Genomic DNA, 27,950 nt, shown 5'->3' with positions numbered 1-27,950 from the left:
ATTAGTGGACATAATCTGGGGCATGAATCCTTTACCTACATATTCATCTTGACTACTTCCTTACTGCTTTTTTCTGAGTGATGGAATTCTTCAAATGACAGATTTTCTGAAACTCCCCAATATTCATAGTGAGGAGGAAATCCTTTACCAGAAGCATCAGGCCTTAGTACTAACACATCTGGGCTCAATGCACTGGGCTTGTCTAACCTGGAGAAGACGGGGTTAGAGGGACTCTAACAGCAGCTCTCTAGTACCAAAGAGAAGGTTACTGAAAAGGCAAAGCCAGCCTCTGCACTAAGTTCCAGGGGAAGAGAAATGCTTCTCTGAGCAGAGGGCTTGACTAGAGACCTCCTGAGGTGCCTTCAAATCTGAGTGATACCATGATCCTACACAATTCACATGGATAAATGTTACTGCTTCTCTTCTCTATCTGCATAAAATTCACCACTCACTCTGAAACAGTTTTAACTTCACATTTCTTTGCTCCCTTGCCCTTACCCATAATCTCGTACTCTTTAGATACCACATCTGCTCCATATTAAATAAAGGACAATTCAAGGAAAATAAAAGGTTGTGTACAGAGATTCAGGAGAAAGTGAGAACTACTAGTAGGAGGAGAACTATGTTTAATATCTTTGGGTTTAGTTTCCCTAGTAAACAAATAAAGAAAATAAGGGCTTATGAGGAAACCAACACCTAGATAATAAATTCCTCTGGAATCAGACCTTACTCAATATTAAGGCTCTGTTCCCAGTGAGGTCATGTTTTTGTTTAACAGAGCTTAATCAGAACTGAACCCCAAAACCATCGTTAGTGAAGTGGTTTGGAGTGTTTCCACTTCACTGCATGTGAAGTACCACAACCTGTGATGTCATGGAGTGTTCACAACATTGCCTGAGAAATTTGCAAATTGCCCATTTTGGTGCTATCTACTGAGCAGACAAGTGTCAGGAAGAACAAGATGGTACCTTCTACTATATATTCTCTTGGCCATTATACAACCTATTTATTAATTATGATGCATTTAAACTATGAAGTAGCCAATGCAAATCATCATATGCTGCACAATTCTGATTTGTGAATGGAGAGTTTCACAAATCTGTGAATACAGGTAGGGAGCCTTGTCTTTGTCTTCTGGATTTCTTTCCAGTTACTATTTTATAATCTAGGCTGTAAAATCTTTGCTGTAAAGGCAAAATCACATTCTAAGTCCAAATATCTCTCTTCCCTTCTCTTTCTCCTCTCTGTCCCTCACAATCTATTAATCTGTTCTGATTTATTTACATTGCAAATCATTTAGAGAGTGAAAACAGCAAGAAGAATGAGCAAGCTTTGCCTGGAGGGCTTGACAGTGTTCCTATGAATGGTGCATGAGCAGGCAGGTTTCTGAAGACTGGATGTCATATCAAAGATTTCTTTTCTCTGCAGTAAGATAGCACTCATTATCAAAAGAGACATGAAACGAGGACTGCTTCCCATTTGTGCTGTTAGGCAGATGAATCCAACCTGCTACTCTGCTCATTCTTCAAGATTAAAGGGAAATATAATAATATAAAAAGATGATAACATGTCTTCTTTCATGAAGAGCCAATCGTGGGTGTATAGCACATATTACAAAGACTTTTATGGATGGCTGTTTGTTTAGGTCACTGTACAATTTCCCAAGATCAAGAAATGGTAAAGTAATGGTAAAAATATGCAAGAATTCAGCAATAACTTTGTGTTAGAACTACACTTGAATATCTTCAAAATCCACATTTGATAAATCGCTGTTTTAAGATTGAAGTCATTGAGGATGTTACGTGTCATTATGTATTATTACTTTGTGGTCTTTACATAAAATAGTAGGACCTTGCATTTTGAAAAGCACTAGTGACAAACAGATCTGAGTTTTGTATGATCATAGCCCACAGTTCCATAACTTTCCATGGAAAGACCACAACAGATTTTTGTGCCATGTACTTTAGAAAAAGGATCGGCTTTTTCTAAATTCTGGTACCCTTGATGCCATGATTTCTGAAAGATGCATCACTATTCAGTGACAGTCTGAAGTCCAGCAGAAACCTTTCCCTCCTTCTCCGGATATACCTCACCTTCTTGACTTATATTGGACAATTTACACATTAACATACAGTTCTTATGACATGTTTAACCTTTTTTTTTTAACGTGCAACATCAGCTCATTTACATATTTAAGCATAAATCCATACTTTATTTCTAATCGATCAGCTTAGCAATGAAAAGAGAATTAATGGTTTTCTAATTCACTCACTAAGCTCACCAAGGGTTTTGCCACACTATGAATACTGTTTGTGCTATGCCTACCAAATCTGGGAATTTCAGGTAGTCCCACTGAATTATGGAACAGAACTGGATCCTATTTAGCTTCTAAGATTAGTCAAGACAGTTTTGGCCAAAGAAATGCAACTACACACAGAGGTTTAAAAAAATGAATTGCTGACTCTTTAAAATAATTTATAAAATTTCCCCAAACTGTTTCCTGTCTAGAACTGGGATATACTGTTACTATCTAGCTCTGTTCCCCCCCACACCTTATTCAGTGTCACTTAACAGAAACACTTGGTAAGGCAGCAATTGCTGCATCTCTCTCTCTGAATTCTGCAGATGTCAAACTTTTTTTTTTATATTTTGCTAGTCAACACAGTGTGACCTTACTGGAACTTATAGAATTTGTCTAGGTATTTCAATTAAAAACATCTAATATGTTGTAATCACTACTGTTTATCTGACTAAATGAGGATTTGAAAAGAAAACAGACAAATTTTATCCTTTTAGTTGTCTTTGTTTTGGTATATTTACACACCAGGAGAAATTTATTTCAATTTATTTTATTAACAACTGAGTAATAATCAGTAATTTCTAGTAAGGATAGGCATTTTCTTGGATTATTTCTGTCTTATTTAAACATCTGTCTCCTGGAAGCCCTCAAAGTCTGGTGTAAAATCACCTTTTATTGCTTTCATGGTCTAATGCTATATTTGGAATTCATATAAATTTATCTGCATTGAAAGTCTTCTCTTTACGTTCACCTTTTTGGTATTGAAAATATGAGTAAGAGAGTAAATGCCCAGAAGTTGTGACTTTCAAAAGAGCCAAGAACTGGCCTAGTCTGTTCACTTCAGTATCAACAGGATGTTTCTTACTGATTTAAACACAGGGTAAATTAAATCAGTGGTGACTGCTCCCCCAAAAAGCAATGCAGTGTCGTCGTCTTTTTTTTTTTTTTTTTTTGGCCAAGGAGCAAAAACTTATGGTACATTTTGGACCCTACAAATCAAATTTCACATATGAAGCCCCGTCTGAGGATTGGTTTGCTACCTTCTGTTTTCTGAACAAAAATATGCATTTCTAAATTTTGAAAAAAAAAAAATTTACCGTTACAGAAAATAGATTGAAGATCTTTTACTGGGCTTGTGAAAAAACATAATGAAACATAAAAGAATATTGCATGCAGTATATGTATTTGCCAGCAGGCATGCAGTCTTGTATTAAACTCTCCAAATACATTTTATGTAGGTGGCAATACAATGGAGCAGGCTTGATGAAAAGGAACTTTCTCTGAGAAGTGGGAGGTGGAAGCTCTGATCTAATTCTTTGAACAAAACAAAGACTTTTTTCCAAAACAGATATCTAAAATCTGATATGACAGGTAAAGTTCTCCTGAACTTATTTTAAAAATAGCACCCATTTTCTTTGTCTGACAGCAAAAATTCAATGGATTTATCAGCCAGATGTGTTATTAAAACTGTAATATTATTTTTTATTATTATTTTGAATTAATAATCACACACACTAAGTCTTCTGGACGTTTCAGGAAACACATAGCCAGATCCTCCAGCACAAGGGGTGATCTTTAAGTCAGATGACTTAAGGCCTAGTATAGAAAATTTCTTTAGCAACTAAAAGAATCTTTTCTGTCACTGTTTTGGTTTGATTGTTTAGTCAGTTGCTTAGGTTTTACTTCATAGTGTTTTCTAGCAGGCAGAATTCTGATGACTACAGTTGCATTTCCGAGTTATGAGGTAAGTTCTAATCTACCACACCTCTTTTCTCCAGTTCTATATTAGCTATAATAACATTTGTCTTCCTTTTCAACTATTTTGAGATCTATGGACGCTGATGAATGGTACTGTATAGGAAGTGAATATTATTGCTGGGTAACAAGACAGTGTGGTGAATATTTGCAAATATTCTGTGCACCTGGTTGTTCTCTTTCAAGAAGAATTAATGGTAAAAAGTTATGAATTACCTAATCTATCTTCAGGGAGAGAAAGTTTGAGAGCACAGTTAGTGTCTGACAACTTTCAAAGGCAAAAGATGTTTCTGCTTTGTGGGTAGGTATGATTTTATTGCTCTACAAGTGCTGATGTTCTAGATCTATGCCAGTGTATTATCTCTTTTGTACTATTTAGCATTCAATTTTACTTCACTCTGCTTTGCAAATAAGAGGTTTTGCACATATAGCCCATCACAAATCACTCTCGCATCAAAAGAATCGCTTGATCCAGATTTTTTCTTGAGCTTATTTGGAAAATGCCCATTCAAATGGCACTGATAAAACATTGCGAACATTGAATTAGACTCTGTCTTCCTCTGTGACTGAAAAGGGCCACGTACAGATGACCTAAACTACCTTTTAAACTCCTGTACTCAGGTTTTTTTATGGACAAGTGCTTGGTAGCTTCTTGCTCATTGTCTAAAGAAGTCTTTATGTTTTCCTATTCAAGATCTTGGAGGTTTTGGTGCAATTTATCTGTCTGTACAGATAGGTATCTAACGGGCCACAAATATTTGCAAAGCTTCTGTGAGCGCCAACCTGAGGTTCTCCTGGCATTTCCCACATAGCAGTAAATTTAGCTTAATTTGTAGCGTGCTCTGGAAACATCTGAAAAAAAAAAAAGACAAAAATGAAATTCCAGAAGACTAAGAATAGTAACAGAGTTTTCTGTACTCCAGCAGGTCTCAACAGGGGAATCTCTGGCTCTTGTGGCTTTGTGTGTAGCTATTCAGAGGTTGTTCTAAATTAAATCATAAGCAGCTATAAGAAACGTAAGGTCAAATTTTCAGAAGTTTTACACTTCTGTTAAGTTTGAAGAATATGGGAGAGAGAAACATAGGCTCTGATAAGTGATCTCCTTTTTAGCTCAGAAACTGAGTCATACTTTTGGAAATCTGACCTTAAAAAATTCCTCAACTTGAGGTCCCACAGGAAAACACCATTAAAGCCATTATTATAGGCAAAGTCAATAACAAGCCTGTGTTGATTGTTTCCAAAGTACACTGCTTAAACTGTCAAGATTCTTCTGTGCCACATTTTTAGACTACATTTCTTGCCTTATCTGACAATATTATGATGTAACCATACTGATATCAAAGTCTTACGGTAGGTCTAGTATATTTTTAGTTCCTTCTCATGGAAATGCAATGCAGCTCTTCATGGAAGAGGATGATGCACAATATATTTAATGAAATATATAAACTCTCAAGGTCAATGAAACAGTATTGACTGGTTTGTCAAAGGACCTGAACAGGAATATGTGGTGCACTCAACATAGAGACAGTAATATCAGCTTTTGCTGTGTAAATTAACAACAGCGCAGAACTTTTACTGTTTTGCAATAAAGAGAAGAGGGAATCTTTTATTGTGGAAATTTCATGTCTCATAAGCATCATGCTTCAGCTTCTTCATCAACAATTCTGTCACAGTGAGCTAAAACGAAATGCAAGGAAGGAAGCAGGTACCTCAAGCATATTGTGTATAGACAAAATGATCATCATATTCATTATGAAAAGCTAATCTGTGGAATGTTGTTTTGCAGTCAAGCATTAATCATAAAAATATCAACAGAAATCTTAGAACCTGTGGGTAACAACAGGAAAGAAAGAAAAAAAAAAAGCTACCAAACCCCCAGAATTTTTCTGGTTCAAGTATATTTTCATCCACTTTTACATGATCAAAGCAACCTCACCCACACAGTGTAATTAAGAGAGGATGGGAGGAGGCAATAGAGTCAATCAAGCTCACTTGGTTGTCAGCACATTGGAGGATTCCTGTGAGTGGCCGATATGAGACTGGGCCAGAAAATGGAAGGAATGTTAACTAAACTTTCAGGTATCAAGCTGAACTTGCAAAATGAGTTGTTAAAGACTAAAGGCAGCTTTTCAAGCATGATGGAAAAATATAACATTTGTTGTACTGAGAAGTTTAATTTTCAGATACTGCTATAGCTGCATCTTATATGGTCTGTTGTTGGGGTTTTGGGGGGAACAATGTTATCTTCAGCGTAAGATTTCAAGAGTAGCATTAAATTTCTGATTTTAAAATAATTCTGGCCTAAATGTTAAAATCCATACTATAGAATGTATTTGTAGAGCAGTACACAATGCAGGACAACCTGCTCTAGCTGACACTGCTTTGAGCAGGAGGGTTGGACTACATTATCTCTAGTAATCCCCTCCAATCTCAAGTATTCTATGATTCTGTGATTTAACTTTTTTAACTTGATGACAGACTTTAAAACATAAATTTTAAAATGACAAACATGAACGTTACAATTATTTCAGCCATACTAATTCAGAAATCTTCCTAAATATATGAGAAAATTAGATTTTCATATCTCCAGGTTTTTCATCTACAAGTACAGTTTTTCATAATCAACACTTAGAAAGTCACATCTTGATTTTCTTCCTATTCTATCAGTGTGCCTAAATGCAAATTTAGAAGACTGATTAAGTACCTATTTTTTCAACTGAAGAAACTTCTTAATATAACATTGTTGTGGACCAGTTTTCAGAGATTGGTATGAGGAGGAGGAAGAGTGAAAAGAACGTTCCACAACTGTAAAATATCCTTGAGTATTCTTATCAAGTGTTGCCCATGTTTTCATCGATTTAAGTTCCACTTTGGTAGTTTATAATCCTGTAAAGGCACTCTAGCTTGAAAAAAAGTTCTCTGAAAACCTGCAGAAAACCAGACATACAATAAGGAGGAGGGAGGAAACAGCAAAAGAGTGTTACTGAGGGAAGTGGAGCAATCTATAAGGAGTTAATAGGAAAAGATGCTGTGGGAATTGGAAGTAGGATATACAATTTTCCTTTGGGTGTAGCTCATGCTTCTGCTACATCTTATTTTTGTTTTGTTTTTAAAGATGACCTGTAGGTTATATGCATAGAAATATAGTATCTATAGTAACATTCCACAGAGACTCACTAACCACACACACAGATTCTGCATCATGCTTATGGAGTTAGCTACAACCATCTGTTTCAGGTTCCTTCAAAACTGGGGGAAAAGAAAAAAAAAAAAGAGCAGGAAAGGGTATGTTGAGAAAAGTTGGGAAAGTCACAAACATCATCTGTGACAGTCTCTGCTTTGGAAAAATATGTGCTGGTTGATTAGAGGCTTCTATATAATACTGGATAGTAATCAGTTATTAATGTTTAAAATTTAAGAACAAAGCCCACATGTTAAAATGGATTGTTTGGGGAGTTACACACTACACATGTCTGATTTGTAATCCCTCTAATGGCACTTATCTTCTGTGAGGTCCTAAGCTGTTCCATAATTTCTCTCTGATTCCTAGAAAGTTAAAACTGACAATTGCCCACTTATGTGAGTTCTGAGACAAATTCTGTATTAGGTTCTGTGGTCTTAGTTTCCTTGGGTTTTGTAAAATTGCACCAGAAGTAAATTTGGTTCAGTATCTGTAAATGCATATTAAAATAAAAATGAACACACATTATAAGTGGTGGAACTGGAGAAATTAGTACAGGAAAAGACTTTTTTTTTTTTTCTTCCAGTTGTATCTTGATTCAAACACTATCTGATCAGTTTACAGATAAGTATGGTATAAACGATAAACATACTGTTCAGCAAAATAGTTCATTCCTACAATATGCTATGTATTGTACCAACAAAAGTGCATCCTGTGGGTTAGAGGCCATAAATACTTCTGTCCAGACAAAAGAAAAACTCTACCAAAAATTCTCAGTTTTGTTCATTGAAGTAATATAGCGTTCTCTACTCTGGGCAGCCCAGTGGTCTGGGAAAAAAACCAGATCCCACACAGAAACACTTTGCAGTAGAGCAGCCTTGTTCCTGTTAGAATTACTAGTACATTGCACCAGATTAAAACAAACAAACAAACAAACAAACCAAAAAAACCCAACAACCAACAACACAAACAAACATCATATTTCATCACTGTTCCCATTACACTGTCCCATTACATCCCTACTTCCTTTCTCCTATCAAACCTGATTAGCAAGATAAATCTGTAAATAAAAGCTTCCTTCCTTTCTTAACATGCTCTGTATTCAAAACTCATTCAGTTGGATCACAGCTGGGGATTGATATTGGTCTTATCACCATGGGATCAACTCTGATGTCATACACATCTCCCACTTCATCCCACTCATTGTGGAGTATAAGGATGCTGCTGAGTTGTAAGAGTTCTGTTTTGCTGTAAGTATGGAGGAGAAAAAAAGAAAGAAATAGGAAATTCTATAAGTATTTATTTAGACTGATCAAAGAAAATAAACCAAGGCAGCCACTATGGATGCAAAAGAGCCACAAACTCAAACAGAAAAATGAAAACCAGCGAGGATGCTGGGAAAATATAAGGTGTTTTTTTTATTTTTCTAATGAAAAGAGCAGTGTAGCAATCAACAGTTCTTCAAAAAACTGAAGCATAGCTTGGGACAGGTTTAGCTACCAAAATTACCAAGAATCCTTGCTCTATAACATCAGAGTAGGATTCATCTGATCAAACTTTGGGATTGGATTCACCTCCTCTATCTTTAGAAATCTACACTATAGACACCTGCATCTGAGTTTCTTACCTTAATTTGAACCATTGCAGTAAATAGGAATTACTTATTTGAGTTATCTTAGTTGCCTACTTTAAGGTCAGATGGCTTCTACCTAAATTTCCTAGTTTTTCCTTCATTGAATTGAAAGACAGCCCAGAACAATTAGCCCAATGTATATACTACAGATATAAAAAATTAGGTGAATTGAATCCCCACCTAACTGGGTAAACTTTACCTATTTAACCCAAGGTTAACTGTCCAGAATCTAGGCTTGTTGTCTAGGATTTAACTTCCAATGGAGAAGGGGAAAAGTATTTTTTAAAAAGTCATTCTTCCAACTTTTCTTAAGTTACTTATCTGATGATAAAGCATCTTCTGAAGGTGCTTAACTCTCTCCACTAGCTATAGAGAGGCAAAAATGGAGAAAGTAGGCTGGACATCAAACTCTTAGATGACTAAGATTAGAGGAGCATCCACTTTTGCTTTCTGATAAGGAAAACTTTTAACAATGGGCTACAACCTTGTGTCATCTTTCAGCAAATGTTAAGCAGAAATGGAGAAGCTATACATTAGTCCTGAGCTGCAAGAATGCCGTCATAGCTAATGAGCTGCAGGACTTTCAGTTTCTGGTCCAATTTCAAGCTAAAGGGGTTGAAAATTATCAAAGAAGAACATAGTTGGCATTAAAAAGTTGGCATTCAGAAAAAAACAATGGAGTTCTGGAGAAACTAGAAGGACATCACTTCTCACCTTCCGCTTTTTTGACCTTGCCCAGGCTGGAGAGGCAGCTCAAGGGGGGCTGCTCGGCAAGCTGGTCCCAAGCAGCAGCTACCACTGGTCTCCTCTGGTAGCGGAGGTGGACTTGGCCACTCAGCTGGTGAGTTTGGAGAAGATGGGCAAGACAGTCCTTCCCATACGGCATGTCCGTCCCCATCGCTCTGTGGCAGGAGAGAGCTGAGCCTCCAGGGTCCCTCGCTCCCAAATGACCTCTCACTTGCGCTCAGTGGCAGAAGGACAGTGCTAAGAGTGTCCAGGAGCATTCGCCTGGCACTTCTTGTCCATGGTCATCATCTAGACCATCTAATGTAAAACCAGACCATGACTGATAACATGACTAACAAGAGACAAGGCTTCAGAGCTACAAATAATCTCTCTGAAAAAAAATTTTTAAAAATAACTCTAGTTATTACTCTAGTTTTACTTGGGCTCCTCTGTGATAAAGACATTTATATTGAATCACTTGGATGTTAATGATACTGTGATTTGGAAGTAAAGACCCACTTGAAGCATTGAGCAGAAGTATCGCACACAGAATAGTTGAGGTTGACAGGAACCTCCGGAGATCACCTAGTTCAAAACCCCTGATCAACGCAGGGTCAAATAAAGCAGCTTGCTCAAGATGGGAAATGAAAACTGGAGAACCATGCTGAAAATTACAGAAATCCTCCTTTTTGAGTGGAGATTTGGCCAGCAATACTACCTGTGACATATGCCTTTTTATTTTGTGTTCAGTCTGGTAATAAATCAGTGTGTCCAGAATGGGAGGAATGTTCTGGGGCTCTGTCCACCTATAGTTTTTAATGGACAATAATAAGAACATAACTGTAGACTTAACTATTTGTTTTGACACAATGTAACCATCTCTATTTCTTTCTCTATATATGTTGTAAGGCCATGTAACTTTCACTGTCTGTGTTCTTGTAGTTTAATGAACTCTGTTTTAAATTATATGAAAACCTCAGCAGGTGTAGATAGATACAAGTCAGTTGTAAAGAAAGAATATATAACAATTTTCATCATTTGAATATCAACCTTTTTTTTTTTTCTTTATCCATGATCCACAGAGAACTGAAACCCACTGGGACAGTGCCTTGAAGTGTGATATGCATCTGTCACATTAATTAGAAACTGAGCTTCAAAATATGCCTTGCTGAACCCAAACAAGTCTAAACAGCTCATTTGGTTTTGTGTTCCTGGAGTGTGTCAGGATGTTTCTGGTTTCATTCAAAACAGAAAGGAAAGATGGTAATTACACATGCTTTTGTATCTGATGATATTAAAAAGATGTGAAGCAATCCTGAGAATATCATTAGACCTATGGCAGACAGCATTATACTGTTTTTATCTTTTGGAAATGTGTAATTTAGGGGGGAAAGTAGTTTCTTTTAATATTTTCTTGTATTAATTTAGTCTATCTGGAATATTTTCTGATCAATATCAGTTTTCTATTGCTCAAGACATGTCACACTTGCACAATTGTTATTGTGCCAAGATTCCAGCCCTAAAAAAGTGAGCAAATGTGAAAGAAGCTTTGTCTCATAGAAACATCTAAAATTTCAAATTCTTTCCTGATTCTGTGCTTAATCTAACAAATTCAATAGGGTAGCAATTATGAGTGTGAAAAGTTTTGTTCCAAACCGTTGGCAGTGGCACTTGCAGGCCATAGAGAATTTAGAGTAGACTTTTCTTTGCATATTATATAATTTCATATTGTATTACATCAATAGTTGTACTACAGTTACTGGCTAGGACTCATCTTTTCTGCCTCTACCCTAGAAGTTCTACTGACAAAAAAAAATAATATCTAATTCTTGAATACTGTCAAAGTCCAACTTGAAAAAGTTGCAGTGCATTCTGCATACTGCCACTCTGTTCCTTCATATTTCTTTGGTTTTTTTGTGTTTAGACCCCTAATTCAGCCTGAGATTGTTCCAGTTTAGCTTCATGAATGTGCTATGGTCACGGCTGCTGAAGGCAGAGACCCATCTTGTCCCTATCCCTGGTTGTTCCTTCACTTCCATGTGCTGCTTTCTCCTTTGTTTATGCAGAAGAGCTTGTGTTTGCCTCATGAAAGATTGTGTTGGAGGAACTGATTCTGGCAAAAAATAACTCAAGAGAAAAAAAAAAAGAAAAAAAAAGTACTTTTAAATGGGTGCAATGGTTCATAACTGATTTTGACCATTGAATTATGGCTGTAGAAGACCCGTTCCAAAAGGACTGATAATTGCATGTTATAGGAGTTTGGACCATAGAGAAAGTTAAATCAAGAAGTCTTAATTCTGGGGTAATATTGCCCAGTCAAAACTTTTGGAGTTTTGTCTGATGTACTCCCTATTTATTAGCTTTTTTTTTTTTTCCTTTAGAAAGGTCCTCACAGAAGAAAAAAAAATCCACCAGCTGTATTTCAAGCTTCATTTGACTTTTAGACACACTGGTGTGATCCACATACATACATACTGATGAAAACAAAGTCAGACTCAAGCTCTATATCAATAGTTTTCTATTAAATGTATTTTTCCTGTCCTCTTGCTCTGCTATGTGTATAAAACAGACTTCAAAACATGAACTGAAGAGTTTTTGCTTTCCAGCTGCAGTGTTTTATAATCTACTGTTGCTACTTTTGTGGAAAGTTTAATGCATCATAACATACATATTTATGTGTATATAAATATATATGTATGCATGTGCATGCGCAAACTCAAATACTTTGTTCTCTCTGCTCCCCACATTTCTCTGCAAAACTCTGCTTGTTGTGAAACATCTGTGTATAAAATTTAAATTCATATGATCTATTTCAAACATATCTAATATGATGTCTTTTGTGGTTGCCATCTGTCATGCAACAACAGAAGAGATTTTTTTTCCCCTAATAGAAAGAAAAAACATGCATAATATCAACAAGGATCTTTTAAACAAATGTTAAAAGATCCACAGTAAAAACATTCAGTGTAAGTCCCAAAGGAGGTATGATTCTTTCTGAATCTCCATATAAAAAGGCTTTTAAAGTTTACCAACATGTGATTTGAATTATTTGGCTTAAGCTAAACTGATACATTATTCATGTTAAGTGAAGCACATAAATAATGCCAATTTTATCTCCAAAAATATTTTAAAAGGTAACTTGAATGCAGCTTGCAATTTATAGCTGAGGCTTTACCAACTCATTAGAAGCAAAACTGGGAAAGAAATTTCTGACTCAGTCAACGGAGAATGAGCTGACAAGTTATTGTATGTGAAGGTGACTGCTAACTATATCCCCTGAACATTAAATACAGCCACCTCAAAAGTACAGTCTTTCAACACATATATCCACAAGTACACACATTCTTCCAGCCACAAGTTCTGTAGCCTGAAGTAGTAGATGAGTTACATGCAAGGACTTCAATGTCATCGAACCATTTTCAACAAAATCGGTAAGTTTGGGTCTCTGTTACCACCTTTTAAACTATTTAGAAATATACCCATAATTCATGAAAGCACATAAGAGATACTGTTGTCATTGGAGTACTAAACACAAACAGGATTGGACAGCCTATTAATGAGGAAATAATTCTAAAGGTAGAAAATTATAGTTCTGCTCAGTAACATGCAGTACGGATCAAGGAATTAATTGCTATTTCGAGCCTTCAGGCCAAAATCTCAGAACCAGACACTTCTGTCATTTAGGACTAATCCAGCTCTTATGTAGGGCAGTGGGAATGTGTTAGCAGTTGAATCAGTAGACATTGCCTACTTCAATTTCTTTATATGTAAAATCAGGAAATATTACCTCTGCAGTGCTGTTGTGAAGCAATAAAGTTACCACTGACTGATGCTGCTGCTATTTCTGTTTTAGCTTGTTTCCTATTGGGCAAATCAATCGATTTCATCTCTGCATTTCAGATAGTTTCCTCAGAATTACCTAAAGTCATGACTGTTTCCTTAATTTACAGTCCCTAAAGACACATTAATTGCCCTTTTGGCCTCTTCTTTCCTTTGGTCCCTATTTGATTACTAGTGCTGACAGAGAAGGTAAGGAACTATCCAACTTGTCTCTTCATTGCATGGATCATGGTATTTTTACCCCCTTTCCTCACTCTGACAGAGCCTACAGACACGTATGTTGTCTCCAGCTTTTTTTTCCTCTTGTCTTCTCTCAGGTTGTGGTGATGATCTGCGTGATACAGATTTATCGGTACCCTTTTCCCCTTATCACCTACGCTAAGCCAAACTTGTCCTCTACAAAACTTTATAGACCCCCGTGAAAGGCTCTATTCATGAATGCACTGAAGGATAAAGTTAAGCATGTGTTTAATTACATATCTGATGTGGAGTATATTTGCAATTTCTCTATTGTACTTCTATAACTAGTTATACTTTCCAATGCATTGAATTAATGAACCTTGGCATGATGGTCATTTAATTGCAAATTCTGTTCATGTGTTTAATCTTTTCATTTACATCAATAAGTGACCTAATCCATACAAAACAAGATTAATTCCAAACATTTGCAGGTAATAGAAGATAGTACAAACCTTTTCCAAATGTTACATGAGATACACTGGAAAGTTCAATATAAACATAAACATTCCAGTCTTGTATACTTTTGCTTATCTGCACTCTGTTAGGTACTGGATAAGCAATTCAGTGTCTTGAAAGAAAGGCTGTTCTTGTACTGTTACCCGACTGTAAGGATGAAGCAGCAGAAGTCTGGTATGAAAGCCTTTACTTTCATAATATTCAGTATAATTTTATATTTTCAAAAGCTTGAGGAGCTCTGACCCAGATAATTCAATGGTCAAAATAATCCTGCAATTCCAGGAAAGTTTTCCAGGCTGAAGTGTTAAGTCTAGATATATTGCAGCTTAGTTAACTATTACTCTCTGCTATGTAAAACTTGCTTATAAATCTCAGAATTTGTTCCCTAGAAACTATATGAAAACATATTGGCCATTCTGACAAGAGACAGACACAATTACTTCTGCCAGCAGTACCACATGTGGACTGGATCCAGCAGAATGCAGCTGGGATAAACAAAGCTTTTTGGCAGATCATTATTAACAGAGGACTGATCCTGTGAAGATCATAAGAAAAATCAACGGCCTTTTCTGCTACAAAAGGTGTCTTGGAGGCTAAATTTAGGTTGTATAAACAAAGGCTTAAGGGCCACCTGTCTCCTTTCTCTCTTTCTCTTTCTCTTTCTCTTTCTTCTTTGCTTTCTCCTTTGCTTTTTTCTTCCTTTCTCCTTTGCTTTTGGTTTTCTTTCTCTTTTGCTTTCTTTTCCTTCTCCTTTTCTATCTCCTTGTTTCTTTCTTTCTTTCCTTCTTTTCCTTCCTTCTTTCCTTCCTTCCTTCCTTTCCTCCTCCCTCCCTCTCTCTGTCTCTTCCTTTTCTCTTTCCCTTCCTTTTTCCCAGAACATTTCAAATTCCACATAGGAGGAAGGAGGTTAGAGGCATTCTGAGTACTACGCAAGTTTAAAGATGGAATAAGTAAAAGTTTTTACCTTTTTAGGCAATTGTTGAACCTTCCAGTGTGTGCAGAAATTATACAGTTTCAAGCTAGAAGTACGTTGAAATTGTACAGTTTGAAGGATGATTTAGCTTGAAAGGAGGGGAAGCAAAGGAATGCAGGACATTTGACAAAAGCATCCTCTGGAGATGTCTGCAAAGCACATTAGATTACTTTGTGGACCTCTCAAGCTATGGTCTGTTGTTCGATATCTCTTTCCTAACTATTCCAGCTGCAATGCTGCACCGACACAATACGCTGTTTGTGGTTATCAGATCTGTCCTGTCCACTGTCCAAAGTACCCCAGAGTAACCAGCAAAACAAGTAACAGAAATTAAAGCTGAACTGGAGCAGGGAGAAGTGAGGACAAGCATTTTGGGTGTTAAAGAGAAGGACACAAATAATCACATGATAAACATCTCCATGTTTAACCATAAACACAGGTAAAGCAGAATGCCTGGCACTGGTAAAAATACAGCCATCCAGGAGGAATCCACACGTGCTGCTCTGACGTGGTCTGCGATACCTTTACACTAAGCAAGATGCAGGGTAAGGATATTTAAACATCAGGCTCCAGCATTTTTGTTATAATAGTAATTTATTCAGTACTCAGTGTTTGACTATTCCTCGATGTCATACAGCAGCTTCACAGAGCGATCAGACTGTCTATAGGAAATTATTAAGGGGTGAGAAATCTTAAAGTCTTTCTCTTTTCCATTGAAGTGCCTCTTTCTAGCTGTGATGGCTTTTCCACCTCAATGCATCATTGATGGATATTTTTGTTAATCCTTGAGAAAGGCAGAGGAATTAAAAAAAAAATTAAAAAAAAAGACAGTCTTAGTATTTAAAAACATCTTGGGATTATTAAGTATTTAAAATCCTTCAGAGAGAAAACATTTATTTGAAGAAGTTCCCAGTTTAAAAAAAAAAGCACATTATTTTAAAAGTATCTGAAAGTTGATGTATGTGAGAGAGTGACTCATTTTTTCCAAAGGATTCTAGGAAAGCTTTCGGAGAGAGAGGGAGATAAACTGTATAATCATAAAAATGTTAAGAGAGAAATGCTTCAGTCTCTCTTTTATAAAAATTGAGTACTTCTGCGGGGTTTCTTCTAGTTTGGGTAGATTTTTTATGGTGTCTCTTTTTTGGACTGTAGGCATCTGAACAGCACAAAGCAGATTCTGCAGCACAAGGGAGGCCATCCTCTGCATGAGTGAAGATGTACTGTGATATTTCATTCTGTGCTCCTTTCAGAGCTTCACAAAGTCTTCACAGGCAATGTCAAGAAGAAAGGGGAGAAACAGGTGAAATGGAGAGAAAAGAAATTTGGAAAGCTCTGCTGAAGCATATTAAACACACATTTATCTCCAGGACCAACATCCCAAAACTGCCCGTAGAGGCTGTCATATGCATTTGCAAAGTGAAGAAAGTATTTAAACATTTTAGATGATGTACGAAAACTGAAAGGCAGATTTTTCCGTAGGAACCACAAACACAAGACTACCTGTACCCTCCCAGCTGGAATTCTCTTATCAAGTGCATATAGAAACGACACAAGTAACCCTTCTGTCCTTAACGGCTGTGTGAAACATCTGAGTTAGTTAGGAGAATAACCAGAGCTTGTAGACAGCAATCTGTCTGAGCCGCTAACAGTTGTCAGGCTCTTCTGCGTGCTCCCAAGCGTGGAGGAGATATCAGCTGAGCCCCAGCTCATCCAGTGTGCCTCGGGCCAGGCTCTGCTGCAAAGCCCCTCTTGGATGGAGCAGCCATGGCATTTAACCCTCTCACCCTGCCACTCCAACAGAGGGGCTGTAGGAAAGACGCCTATTTGAAAAGTTTCCCTGGCTCTTGCTAATTCCCAAATCCTTGTCCTGAGGATTATTTGGAAAAGGTCTATTTGGCATAGCCCAGTGCCATCGAAGAGACCATTGGAGTAGCTGAACAGAATCAGCACTGGGATTCCAGAGCCAGGACCAGCCCGGTTTAGTTAATTTGTCCATCAAAAGAGTAACCACATCCTCATCCCTTCTGCTTCCTTTAACAGCTTCTTAGCTGGTGTCTATATTCCCTAGCGCTAACTTCACTCTCTCTGACCTTAGTAGAAGCTTCAAACCCCACCTCCCTCACCTTGAATTCACTGGTATGAAGCCATTAAGGCTCCATTTTGTGACTTCTCCAGCACATCATTCATCAGGAGCTCCTTTTTAACTAAATTGCTGCCTGCTTTTGGGGTGCTCTTCTGTTCAGCTAACTGCCTCTCTGAGCCTGAATTTCCCTTTACAGCTATCTCTTGCAGAATGAGACACTGCTCATCCCAGGGAACAGCTGATATTCTCAAGGAACAAGACAGAAAGCATCAATAAAAATTTCTGTGTGCAGTTTTTTCAATACTTGCTTCTTGGATCTATTTCACAAACTCTCTGCTCTGTACTTCAAAGGTAGCTTTCCACGATTCCCTTTCAGCCATTGAGACACCTCCTTGCTTACATTGTCCTCTCTTAGTTTAAGGCTTCAGAGTAAATATAGTAAGGACTCAGAATCTTAGAGCTTTGGCATGTGTAAGTGCCTATGGTAATACTATTCTCACAGGTATTTGTGAAAGAGGACCTTTGTGATGAACATAATATGGCAGCCTAAATATATCGAGCTTTAAGAGCCAAAACTCTACTAAAGGGATGGTGAGTACTGATCCCATTTTGTGTCTATAGAATTAGATGGCTTATATAGTGCATTTGTGCAGAGGCAATGTGGTAAAGATAGAGAACACCTATTCTTAATTTCTCTTTATTTATTTATGCCATTCTGAGGCACGAGGAATTTGGCAGTATTGTAAATGGGCTGGGCATCCACCCTGCCTCAAATCGTCTCCCAGAGTTCATTGTTGAAGAAATCAGCTGACAGAAGAATGGAGATAATTAATTACAAGGCATCTTCTCTGGGGGCTGTAAGGGGATAGGTATGACTTTTCCCGTTAAATAGGATGAGTTCATCAGGATTTATTTTTTTCTTTCTTTTGGGGACCACAATAGTATTTAGCTCAGAGGGAGAGAGACTAACTGATCCAACATCTACTGGAGTGCCAGAAGGAAAGACACAGCTTTGTATAGACCAGTTTCCAGCCTAAGGCCAATCAGTAAGAGAATGATAAAAAACTTTCCTTGGTTTTCAACTGTCTTTAATGCTGGGAGAGAACTTGACAGGGCTGCAAATGAAGCAGACGGGGAAATATGCTGTTTATTTTTGTGCTGATTTGATTTTTTTGCTTTGTGTTGAAGTGTAAGATACACTGACAATGTGATCTTTCCTCACCTATGAAAGGAGAAATGAAGATTTTTCACACACTTCAGAAGGAAGCACTATGTTTGAGTAAGCTAAACCTATTGCTCTGGGCTGTCCTGTGACACAGCTCCTTTCACTATCCATTAACTTAGATAATACTAGAGAGAGTAAGTCTTCTGTAGAACTCTTTATCTTCAAATCTTCAGAAGCGGGAGTAAATACAATTCTTTTCATTTTATAGATTAAGCCAGCAAGGGCTGAGGGGCATATGTGAAGGACTCTGTGCAGTAAAATGGGGAAATATGACTAAATTTTAAGAAACTACTGTTACACATTACTGTCTACATTTTCCTGGCTCATCACACAGCTTACAGTAGTAATGCACTTTTAAGCTGAATAACTATATGTATTTCTTCATAATTTTGTTTAGAGAAATGGTTGTATAATTTTTGAGAAAACACTACAAAATAATCTGTATCAATCTCTCAATTACAATTTCAGCTGCAACTAAAAGGCTGCATTTAACCACTAAAAACATGCATTTAAATTGAGATATGATAGACTAACTAACTATAAGCAATTCAACCAAGATTTTCTCCAGCAACAATTAAACTTGTCCTTGAGAAATCAAGCAAGCGTTCTGCTAAAATTACTGGAATGACTGTGTTTCACAGGAGTGATGCTGCTTTAGCATCCTATTTGGCTGGTAACATTGTCCGATCATTCAGGAACATTTGTTATCAATTTCTTGTTCAAATTCTACCATCATAATAAGGTAATGCTGCCATCAATAGAAATAGCATTGCCACATAGCCTTGTCATTGGTCTTTGGGGGAACATTAGCCCATGTTCTGCCTCTCAGTAAAATCTCTGCCCTTCAGCCTGCTGACAAAAGCGATCTCCTACAACAGAGCCAGAACTCCTATTTGTCAACAGCAATTAGTAAGAAGAGAACATACGTGTGTATAAATATACGAACACAAAATTGCCGAGGGACAATCCAACATTCCTAAAATGACAGTTTGCTGTGTTTTATGTCCCAGTTTATGTAAGATTTTCTACCGAAGCTAGTATTCCTTCATTGTGTTGAGGTCTGATTCTTCCAAGACAAAGCCTGAGATGTCTGCAGAAGGACAGTTCAGTTCCTGTTTTCCCCTTAAAGCTCCTCTAAAGTTTTATGAAGGAGTTAAATACAACCTGGGATGAACCCTATATTGCCCACAATGGCCACACCTAATTTAAGATGCTAAAGTAGATGAACCAATGTCTAAATGCACTTAAGTATTACATTAAATGCAATGGGAATCAAGAACAAATAGCATCTCATTTAGGTTCACCTTGTGGGAACCATCAGGAATATCCAAGGAAGAAGTCTGTCATCTTATTTATATTCCTAGGGTTGATATATGAGACTGATAAAAGGCAGGACCATGTGATTTTGTAGTGTGTATTCATATCAGGCGGCCCTTAATTTCACTGAGTAAAGAGCAGCAGCGTGCAAAAGTCATTATTAAAAAGTCATCTTTTCTATTGAGCCAACTGTAACATTAGTTGTAGCCTATGTGACATAAGCTTATTTTGGGGGGATATCAACTGATTTCACTCATGGGTGAAATTTAGCAGTGGTGCTCTGTAGCTAATTCATATAACAGGGAAGAGCTAGTCATTGCACCTGGGAAAATTCCCTTGTAACTTGCTCCCTTTCTGCTTGCTTTAATCCTCATGATCAGTGTTTCATTTATATATGGATCTTTTAGCACACAGTGTTGCTTACATTTCCCCCTGAGTAAAAAGTCACCTTAAAATCTTCCTAAGCATTTCCATAAATGTGAGGAAAAGGGGGAGCTATAGAGATGTCTGTTGTCTTCAGTGACCAGGTTCCTAATTTAAGTTCTTTAGATGCCTAAGTGAGATGAATCTAGATATATTGAAATACTACTAGGCTGGAATTAAAAATGAATAGCATCTAATCTGGGTGCACACTGATGAGAATTGTCAGGTATACAAGGAAGAATTGTCATTATAGGTCTCACGTAGAACAGGAGTCTATATGCACTAAGTAACATTTCATTCTCTTAGAGAGATTTTTACTCCTACTTGCTCAAGGGAAACATATCTCCAAACTGCTTTCCAAAGACCTGCTTCAAAGTCTAAATTGGGCAGGATCTTTCCCCTACCTGTAAACCTTATCCATAGGTATTCTGGCTTTTGCAGGATATTATTAAGTTTGAAACATATGCACCAAGACTATTTAAATGAGTTGTTAATTAGCCAGTGCTTAAACCACAACACATTTTTCTCTAGTGTACTGTTCCAATACTAATAACTCCTGCTCTTCCCATCTGTTTGAATCCACCTGTTATCATTATTTTAAACCTACAATGAAATGTCTTCGATGAAGGAACCAATTTCGTAGTATATGTTCATACCCTGAAACAATGATAATACATTTTGCTGCTATCATAAGGCACATGCTAACTATTTTCCTTTAGTGTTGATATTGTAAATTGAAATTCATGCTAGAAATGAGACAAGGATGCTTTGGGGCAAAGAGGATTTTACATTTTTTTGAGGCAGAAGAGATACTGGAAAGAAAAATACATAATATTTCCACATGATGACATGCTCTTATTAAATTAATGCTTTTCACATATATTTCACTAAATAAGATGCAACATAACTTAGACCGCCAGCATGAGATTAATCTTCTGCATATCTGAGCATCTTCCATATTATATTCGTAAATGTCCTAGATGCAGAAACCTGCAGATGTTTTCATTCTTAGTAAGCATTTTTCCTAAGGAAACTGATTTAAGACAGGGAACCTGGGGCATAACCTTTACGCAAGGGGGTTAACCTGGGGCAATGGGAACTGTTGTTCTGAGCCAGTATTATTGATCTACAGATTGTTGATATGTCTTAATTCATGCTTGTTATATTTCTCCTTCCAGTTCCCGAAATAATAGCAAACATTTTTGTTTCAAAATTTCCAATTGGAAATAGTTTTTGGTTTGTAATTTCTGGTATTTATGGGAATTTTTTAATTTTTTTTTTTTTTTGCAAACCACAGAGACCTCAGTGGGAGACACAGTAGAATAAATGAATGAAATATTTATGTGTACACACTTACACACTCGTGCAATTGAGAAATAAAGGAAAGAACACCTGGCAATAAATCACAGCTTGTACTATTTTAAAGAAAATCATACTCTACAACCCCAAACCAAACTAATTTAAAAAAAAAATGTGGAGAGAGGGGAGAACATTTTAAAAGAAAAAACAGATATATAAAAATACAATTTAGTGTATAGGTGCGTGTCAGAGGGGATATGCCTCAGTGGAGATCCATGACTTTATTCGGTTTTCTACGCACAGGTATCCAGTGACAGCTGAGATGTACCCACCACCCTCGGGTCCTCCAGGTTGCCACCTCTCTCTCGTGCGGGTGGCGTGCCCTATCCGTCAGGCACTGAGTAGCTGTCACAGCCTGAGGGATCTCTGACAGCAGACACTTGTGTACTGAATCACAGCCCTGGTCAACACAGCGACAGGAATCCAAGGAAGGGGTCGGTTGACCAGACGTAGGTGTTTAACACAAGCTCAATCTTTCAGCAATGGCTATGACCCTACTCGAAGTGTGCGGCTATACCCTCCGGTGCTCTGACGCGGCATGTATGCCAGTCTAGAGGAGAGTTGGTGATCTGCAAATCGGTGAGTGAACTGCAAAGGATAGGCTTGGAGCACTTAATCAGCTCTGACTAGTGCTGGATAGGTTAAGTAGCAGCATAAAAATGGAAAGTGAAACACGTTAGGCTGTTTGCATTAATGTAGGTGTAATAAAGGCAATAGGTGGTACAGCAGTCATAATCTAATTTACTTCACTAAACCTGAAAACAGAATTTTACCCTAAGATACCAAACTGCCTTTCTCAAGGTTTGGTGGCAGAGGATACCAGATAACTGAGATCCTACTTATGCTATTATCCTCTTCCCTTTCCTAGCAAGAGCAAAGCATACGACAACATATATCCACAAGATAACACACTCTTACATATAAACAATGCATATAAACAAACAGGCACAAAGCTGATCTGTGCCTGGAGCCAGGGCTGTTCGAACAGTATTCCCAGAAGGAAGACAATAATCCCACATGCACATGTTCTTAGAGTCTGCTGGGGGGGCCAACAGCACAGAGCTATGAGCTGCTGCCAAGCGAACTCCACGTAAAGTTGTTCCTCCATGCGAATTCCAGAAAACATCTAGATCTATGTAATGAACACGAAAAAATTTCATTTCTGTGTTGTAAATCTAACTGGAAGCTTGTACATTTTCTTAAAATATTGAACCACTACTGTTTTACACTCCTGCCTGTACAAACAAGCACATGCCACATGTTTTGCAGAAACTCAACATAAGGAGTCATGAATGAAGCCAAATCTTGCCTTTACATTTCAAGAAGGAACTCTCAATCTCATGGTCTGCAAAGTGGTCAAATGCTGTCTCAGCCTGCATTTCTGAGTGCTATTTCCCATCAAATTATGATCCAATCGCTTTGGAAGGGTTACTCAAGATTTTCATATGAGAGAAACTTAATATTCCTTTTCTTTATGGCAGGTGCTATCCACATGCAGCTACAGTATTCATGCTCTGAAAAAAAAGCATGTTTCTAGCATGAGAATTTAATCATTTTGTATGTTTCCAATTCTTTAATATCACTTACAACTGATGCCACAATCACAGACTGTACATTTGGCAAAACCTGATCGTTGCATATTGAGCAGTATCAAAAATGTCTGTATCATTTGTCAGTAAGGATGTAATGTGACATGTCATTCAGTGTCACTAGAGACCTGTCACGTGCTGCTGATCCTGTTTCAGGATCACTCTGGACCAACCACTGTGGTGCACTTCTCACTTGGCAGGGACAGCTTTTTCATTTCCCTGGCAAGCCACATGGGATAAAGATGCTGTTGCACCCAGGCAAAATTTTATCAGCAATTTCCAGTTAATTTTGCTGTTTTCTCCAGAGATTTAAAACACAGCTAATCAGAATGAAAAACATTTCCACCCTCCATAATTTCATTTAATTTTACAGAATTACCATGATTAACCAAAGAGCACAGCTTCTGCTATTCCTGTCTAACCTCCAATAAGACTGAGGATCCAAGCACTGTCATACGCAGAATATGTCGTGCCCCAAGGACTCTGCAGCTGAGATTGAGACAGCATGTAGACAAGAACAAGTAGCAAGGAGGAGTAAAGACGTAGGTAAGAGTAGTCAGACTGAACAGATAGTGCACTTTTCGACAAGCTCAACTGTTAAATGTCCTACTCAGAGAATAGTCAGGCTGCATGAATAGTAGGAGTATTTGTTGTGTTTGCTATATTAATATATTTACAGGAGCGATCTGGCATTTAAGAAAAGGTTAAGCTGAACCAAAGGCGCTGTAGGTATATATGGCACAGTGTAGTCTTGTCTGACTAAGAACTAGTCTGGGTGTAGGAACAGAGGCTGCAGGAGTTACTCGAACCTGGGAGTAGTCCCGAAAGGCATTGTAGCTCCAAGAAGTACCTTCTGAAATTAAAAACTGCCCGATCTTCCTGGCATTGGAGAATAACTACTTTCCTTGATGGGTACATAGTACCACCCTGAGTATCTGGGAAGCAACTTCATGTAAGCCTCCTCCCACCTTCACCGTTGTTTGGCTTGCCACTTTCTGGTCTTATGAGTAAATTGAGAACAGGTTCTGCTCTCCAAACTGTACTTGAAGCCAAAATATGCAAAAATGTAATGTGTCCTACTAATAAGACAAAATAACACACTACTGAATTTCTCCTCCACCTCCATTTTCAAAAGCACCAGGAGGTGAAATCTAGTGGTACTGTAATGATAGTTGTAGTGGTACAAGGGATGAGTGCTGAAAGGGTCTTCCACTGCATGGAATTCAGCTAAATTTTAGCCTGCCTTGTTCTGCCACATAAACATATGTCTGGGATTAAATAAAAAGGAGAATAAATCCACATAAATATTTCTAATTCAGTAAAATCAAGGATTGCATTAAATTAACTCTTCTGCTGAACAGGTCTAAGTTTAACTTGGATTTTAAAGTGCAATGGTTCTACAAAATATTCTCCAGGTGACTACCAAATGTTTAGAGCATCATCTAACACTTTTCATAAATCACAGCTCATTCCTAAAGGTAGTGCTTCCATATGGCAGGTGCTTATTATTCACTGTAAAACACTTAAAATATAAATTTGGTTTCATTCTCAGGACAACTCCTGAGAGGTGTCAATGGCCCATGACTTGCAGAGTGCTGAGCACAAACTGGCATTTGGGATCATGCTAATTATGTTGTTAAAAAAATCAGAGACATTGCCACTCTTCATTAATTACACAAAGAGAAATGCTGTTACTCTATTTTGCTTTGTGCATCATGGTTTCATGTGGCAAGTTGTTTTACATATAAGGTATGTATTCATACCCTTTTTGTGTGTGTGTATATTTATCATATAAAAATAAGATAGATTTTTCTGAGAAATGTTTATTCTTGCCACATAAACATGAAGTTCTCCAATTAAGACTCACTTTTACTTTTTAGGCTCTCCAAACCTACATTTGAGCAGCACTTGACGTAACATTATTAAATTATACTTAAAGCTCTCTGGTACACTACCTTTTTCTATGACTTTTATTCTCTGCTTGCCACCACCATCACCTCTATTTGTCTGTTATCTCCACAATTCCATCTTATCCTGTAGGCCCTGGATATACACATATTTGTGCATATGTACACACACAATTAAATAAATTCCCTAGTATTTTCAGGATCAGGACTGTAATTTTTTTAGAGTAAACTTTCTTACTTGTATGGGACAATGACTGGCATTATGGGCTTCTACACACTCTTGGAGTTACTGGAAACCAATGAAATATGTGAACAACAAAGGAAGAAAATCTGAGAACATGTGGACTTCAAATGTTAGTCTTGCTCCCTTAAGAAAACTGATTATTACCCATCACCACAGTGAGCTCCCTCGAGAATTAGATGTCCTTCTTAATGAGTTTACGTTAAAAAAGGAAAAATTTTGTACTGATCCTATTAAAAGTAGCCGAGTGCGGACTGTGCCACTTAATCCTGCTCCCCATGAAATCAGTGTTGAAACTCTGACCAACAGAATTAATGCCACTGCCACAACTCATTTTACCTCATGTGGGCTTTAGGGAGAACAGGCAGTTTGTACATCAGTCTGTCCTCTAAGCTCAAACAAATTGCTCAGCCTCAGCCTCTAGAAAGATTTTTTGGCGAGCTTGAGACTTTTTTGCCCCAACTCAGGTTTGGGTACAGGTCAGCGTTAAAAAGGTATCACTCACCTTTGCTGGAGCTATATCTGCTAAGAAACACCAAGCTACAGCCTGTGATTCTGAAGTCCCATCCTTCAGTTCAGAATGCCCTGTACTTTAAATAACAGCTACCCAAAGATATTACCTAGAAAAAAATTATTTTAAGCAACTCCACTTCTCCTCTTCACCCTTCTAAGGATGCTAACTTATTACTGAAATTCTTTCCTAGATTTCTTGGAGTATTCTCCTTGCACAAAAGGAAAGGTTTGCGGTAATTTTTCTTGAGGGAAGTGGTGGGGTTTTAATGAGACCAGTTCCAAACAGAAACGTTCGCACACCATGTTTGAATAGCAACATATGAGAAGCTTCCAGACATGGCAGTAGATATTTGTAAAATGAAGAAAAAATCAATGTGGGTTTGATTTAAAAGTTTTTGTTTTCTTTTTCTGTCTAAGGAAAAAGATTTCTTAGCTGGAAATCATATGGGAATTTAATTAGCTAAAGTCTTATTAAATGCCTTTTTAGCCCAGTCACTTCAATAAATACTAATTATGAGACATCAAAAGACATATAGAAAAGGTTTTACAAAGAATATAATGGAAAAAATGTAAACGTCTGTGGTTTTGGGTTTTGGGGTTTTTTTGGTTTGGGTTTTTTGTGTGTGTGCGTGCTTGCAAAAATACAGAACACAATGAAGCTGTTCTACATTGTGCTTTGAGATTATAATGGTGCATTTTGAAACAGAAGGTGTCAAGGAGATATACTCCAACAAATTTTGGGCAAACAAAATGCTTTATGACTCTGGCAGAGTACTGTAGCTTCTAAGAGAAAGTCCATTCCACTTCAGAAAAATTGATGATACACATGTTGCTGGGGAAACATGTAAGGTGAAGAAACATTTTACAAAACTTCCTTTATGCAGCTTCTAGGACAGCTAAAACACCTGTCCTTTCCAGCCCAAACTTTTCTGTGTTCTGCTTTTTGAAAGTTCCTTACTCCATTCACCACAACATTTTATAGAAACTCTGTAAAGTAGAGGAAAGCAGTCATCCCTATCTTACAGATAGAGGATGGAAATCCAGACAGACCAGTGAAGTGAAGGTCATGTAGGAAGTCTCTGGCCGATAAAATATTTAATCCAGGACCCTAAAATTTGAAGTTCAGTCTCTCAATCATTCATTTTTCTTCATTCCAGCAAAACAATGGCTAGGAACAATTTATGAAGAATATAAATTAAAAAAAAAAAAAAAGATTTGTCTGAGTATAATATCATAAGCACAATAAATAATAATCCTATCCTACTTTTTATTAAGAACTGAGTATTATCCAGCACTAATAACAAAAGCATGATATTCAGACTGTCACCAGCTGACCACTTGATCAGCTAACCAGTTTGGGGGCCTAAATTTTAGAAAGTGACTGTGAATGCACCTATTTTCATGTATCACTTAATCTCTAGAGGAGCCTAAAATTGATCAATTGCCTCTATTCCAGGCTACAGTGTTCCATAGGTGCCTACGCATACATAACTTCCTTGGTATAAGGAGCACCCAGACCTGAAGAAGTGAGCAGAATTTAGGCACGTGAGCACCACTGCAATTTTGAAATGAGCAAGGAGACATCAAAACTCCACCTAAGCCCTTGTTAGGTGTGTTCTGAGTAGATGTGATTTACTTGGTCAGCTTGAGGTTTCCTCCAGAGCTAGCTGCTAGTTGCAATGGAAGTGGTGCCATGCACTTTTTGAGAACTAAGTCAGCACAAATATTCTGGACCTTAGGAGCTGCATATCAGCCTCAGGACACATACCATGAAGATTCAAAGATGAAGTGATTCAAGGCAGTGAATGGAGCATCTCCAGAAGGCCCTACTTCTCCATTGCTGGATAGGGCTGGACTGCATATGCAGGACCTTCTCGAGATGTTCTGGATGCTCCAGCCTCCTTATGCCTTGTTGGCCTGTTTCATCCTTTGGCATCAGTTTTGGACTAACCAGCAACTTCCTCCCAGCACAGTTCCCTCGCCTGTACGGAGACACTTGGACTTACAAATCACATGTAATTCAGGAGCTACAAGGTAGTCAGTCACAGTGACTTCTTGAGAAGGACGCAGGAAACCTGGCTGTCCGCTTGCTTCTGAGCCCAAGAGAAGTAATCCTAGGCTTTTCAAGAGCATGCTCTGATTGCCACACAGTGGTCAGATTTGGGACTTTCAAATTGTCCCTGGATTATT

This window comes from Haliaeetus leucocephalus, unplaced genomic scaffold (assembly GCF_000737465.1).
Source record: "Haliaeetus leucocephalus isolate CR32 unplaced genomic scaffold, Haliaeetus_leucocephalus-4.0 Scaffold536, whole genome shotgun sequence".
Lineage (NCBI taxonomy): Eukaryota > Metazoa > Chordata > Aves > Accipitriformes > Accipitridae > Haliaeetus > Haliaeetus leucocephalus.
The sequence above is the reverse complement of the archived record's forward strand: the minus strand, read 5'-3'. Positions refer to the sequence as shown.